Source organism: Palaemon carinicauda, chromosome 34 (genome assembly GCF_036898095.1).
Source record: "Palaemon carinicauda isolate YSFRI2023 chromosome 34, ASM3689809v2, whole genome shotgun sequence".
NCBI lineage: Eukaryota > Metazoa > Arthropoda > Malacostraca > Decapoda > Palaemonidae > Palaemon > Palaemon carinicauda.
Genome location: NC_090758.1, coordinates 80,748,198 through 80,752,595, shown reverse-complemented (window position 1 = coordinate 80,752,595; position 4,398 = coordinate 80,748,198).

Here is a 4,398-nt window from a genome sequence, read left to right as displayed (position 1 = left end):
GATTTTTGGTGAGTGAGGTAACCGAGATCTCGTCGCGCATAGGTAACCTAACCTGGGCGTTTTATTATACATTCAAATATTTCCCCGGTTACCCTCGTGTATTGTTATTTCAATTCATGCAGAGATAGTTATCTCTTAGAATCAGATGAAACATTCCACGTCTCCAAAAGGGGATTTAAGGGTAATCCCTCTTTTCCTCTGAGTGTAGCCTTAGGCTACAACCTTGGTGGGTCGGCCTCAAATTTTCAATTCAGGCATGACTATCCTACGATTTTTTCTGCCCTTCACCCTGTAACCGCAGATGCAGGTTTTTGGGTTTTGGCCAGAATCTCAGAGCATCTAGTCTATGGTCGGTAGCTGACTATCAAAATAAATAGAATTCTTTTGCTAGGTTAGGCTGCCGACATACTAGGCTAGACCTCCCTAGCCCACTCCTGAAGGGTCTGTACGATATGATACCTTTTCTCTGTGGCCTAGAACACTAGTCCTGTGTTGGTTGACCCTAAGGTTAAGAATAGAATTCTTCTACTACTTAGGGAACACTGGCACTAGAACCCCGTTTCCTTGATGTCTAGAGGTAGTGGCAAGGGTGCTACCAACCTCTTTATTGTATTAATCTAACCCTAGGTTAAGGAATAGACTTCTTTAGCCACATGGGATAGTTCTAAGACAGGAGCGGATTTTCGTTAGGTGAGGCAGGACACGCTATAAGACCGTCTCTTGCTGTACCTTTTACAGGACCCTCTTTTCCCTTCCCTTCTATCCCTTTATGTTGGCGACTCCCTGAAAGCTTACCGTTGCTGGTGGGTTGCCGGGATCGACCAGACTACCTCTCTTTAGCCGTTGTTCGACTGCCAGTAGCTATTTCCGTGGTAAGCAGCCATGACAACTGCTGGCAGGCAGTTATGACAACTGCTGGCAGGCAGTTATGACAACTGCTGACTGACAGCCATGACAGCTGCCGGCTGGCAGTCATGGCACTACCGTCCAGCAGTCATGATGGTTTCTGGTAGGCAGCCAGGGCAGCTGCCGGCCAGCAGCTGGGGGCCATGTTGGCCTTGAGTGGGAAGTCCCTTCTGTTACCAAAGGTTCTTCAGTTCTCCCTTGGACTGCTAGCAACAGCGTCTGTTGCCGGGGTGCTGCCTACCAGGCCGGCACAGATTGTTGCTGACTCAACCGGCATCACGCCAACTGTACTGATACTGGCGGCCGGCAGTGGCGGCCGGCAGGGAATAGACAGAACCTTGCTAGCGACAGTACTCTACCTTGATGGAAGCTTGAATGTTACATTCTCCTCTTCCATTTGAACCTTCTTTCAGGAGAAAGGTAGTAATATTAGACTTTTACATCCATATTTACTGTATATATACACAGTATTAGGAAGCCTTTTCTCCATGCTATCTCTCTTTCTTCTAGCTAGCAGGCTGGAAAAAGTTAGCTATGCCGACGACATGCCGGTTGAACTACAGTATATGTTTATACAGGTAGTTAGTATATTTACAGTATAGGATATACTGCAAATAGAAAGCTACTGTATATATTAAACTGGTAGTGTTTTCCAATATATTTTGAGTACCCTACCCAAGTATTTGTGGAACCCAATCTCATATTGAAAGAATTTACCCTGCAATATTAAAATTCTTAAGGACTGGAGATTACACTCTTAACCCTTAAAGGGCAGAGCCCTTATCCTTGAGTCTCTATGATCAGAAAACTGTATGATTTAATATTGTAAGGGAGGTCACAGCAAATAGGTTGGGTGGGATACACAATTACATGTCTTTAATTTTCCCCAGTCCAGTGGGCATCATGCCAGCTGGACCGTGCAGTCAGATGCTTGCCATAAAGGCAGTTCATTGGTTGGATCACACTATATATAATTTTACAGTACCCAGTAATTTGCATTATAGTGCATACTGCAAATAGAAAACTACAGTACGATTATACAGTAGTTATTTCTAACATATCTTGGGTACCCTTCTGCGAGCTTATGCTGGTGCCGCTCATATATTGAAGGAATAGTGTTTCTTCATTAAGCTGATTCAGAAATCAGTCATCCTTACCCCACAGTGTTTAGCATAAAAGGGACAGTGAATTATTTACATCTCTACCCCTAGGGGCGAGAAACCCCCTTTTTAGTTGGAGTTTCTTCGATAAGGGAATCTCCTAACGTTTAATACTGAGGGGAGGCAATAGCATTTATTTGCAGAGGATACACAAGTATGTGTCTCCTACTATCCCTTTATAGCTTGCTATCCTAAGCTATTCTGTCATGATACGACTTTTGATATATTGGTTATCAGTGAGATGATCAATCGTATACTCATTCTGATTTCCTTTTTTTACAGAAGGAACACCTGATATAGTGTGTTGCAGTCTTCTGCAAAATTAAGAGTAAGTGATTTTACGGACATAATGCATGCAGGTTTCATGCCCCTGAAATTTTATTTCCGAACTCCTGCATTATTGGAACCCGCAGGCTTGCAAAGTATGTCGGACCTTATTGTCCGAGGGTTTCAAGAATCCCAAGTCAGTAGAGACTAAGGATGCAGCTCGTTTCAAGCTATGCAACTGGGTGAGAGGCTTTCAGAAAATTTCTCCGGGACCTTACCTGCCTAATGACCGGATGTGTAGGATATTATTTCCAACAGCAAGTAAGGAAATAGTGGTACCCCAGACATGAGGTACATCTACCAACAGCAATATAACCTTTGGGAAGGAGGGCAGAAAGCGCCAACAGGAAGAAGGGGAGAATGTCGGGTTGGAATTTTCCCCGTCTATACCGGCTCTAGAGCCAGCGACATTGATATCTCCGCCTTTTATCCCTCTATTAGATGGAATGGAGCAGTTATGGGCCCAAGTGAGGAATCTAATAGAAAACTTGTGCAAACAGGGCGAAAAGCAGGAAGCAAAATGCAATGTAGAGCCTTGGTAAGCTCCACTTGTCGCTCCTCAGGGGTCATACAACCGACCCATAGATCAAGACCTTCCGACATGCTCCAAAACCAATCCCTGAAGGCATGCGGAGCTGATGCCAATTTTAAACGGCAAACTCTACATCTTGAAGAAGATGGGTGCTGTTCCTTTGGATAAATTCCAGTTTTGTCCGAGCTTTGACGCTTTCCTTAACTGTTTTGTTAGACTAAAGGATGAACCAAGGTCAAGAAAAGGAACGGAATCAAAGGAGGTTATGATTCTCGACCATGATAAAGCACAGGCTATCCTATCAAGTAGCATAGAAAAGGCGGGTTACTCGGTGTCGAAGGTAACAGTCACTCTTCCTTTCTTGCTCCTGCTTCAATTTCATTCCCTTTACGGAGAAAGCATTTAAATATGTCACCGAGGCAGTGGAAGCAGGTAAACCGTGTCCTACACTCAAGGAGTGTGAGCCTCTGTCACTAGCCTTTCCCAGACAGGAGAAGAACTGGAAGAAAGCCCATTTAACCTTTTCAGTAGGAAGACTTGAGGCGGATGTCACCAATTGACAATTTAAGGAAAATCTCCCTAAATTATCCGAGTTTCTCTTACATGATGAATAAGAGACAAAGGAGAGACTTGCAGCCTCGCTATCTCTACAAAACTAAATAGAGTTTTGTTCAGCTCATCAAGATACCGCAGACATGCTCAAGGTATTAGCTAAAATGCATATGTCTACCTTGGTAAAAGACCTTTGTGCCTTTATAAAGGCTAGAAGAACATGTAAGGAGTTTGTGTTTGCTACTGCGGCAGCGAAAAATGAAACAAGGAAGCTAACATCTTCCAACATCTGGGGTAAAAACCTCTTTCCAGACGAGGTAATCAGGAAAGTGATTAAGAACGCCACCACGGAGAAAATAGGACTTCTCCAAAAGTGGGGCATCCTTTCAAAAAGAGAGTCTTCCACGGTTGTGGGTCCCCAACCTAAGAGGAAGACGGAAAGATCTGGAAACTCATTTCGAGCTCCTCAACAACATCCCACAGTTGTAGTGACCGCGCTGCCACAGGCAGGTGGTCGAAAATATAATCCTACTGATTAGTCGAAGCATAGAAATGCTTCTGGTACGACGGAGGTTCCTTTAGGATCTCTCAACCTTCGATCCTTGGGTCCATGGCCTAATCAAGATGGGACTAAGATGGGAGGTGGAGATGTCTCTACCACCATTTCCTCAACTCCTCCTATAATCCAAAACACTCCTGGATGAGTTTACCTGAGAGCTCTAGAGCATACAGGTGGTAAGGAAACTATAGTCTACTGAATTCCAGGGAAGGCCGTCGTGAGTCATTCTGGATTTGTTGTCACTCAACAAGTCCAAATAAAACAACGAGTTCAGAATGTTTATCCTTCTGAACATTAGGACCCTGTTGCAAAAAAGGGTGCTCGTAGTCTTACCAGACCTGAAAGTCGTCTATTAACAACTT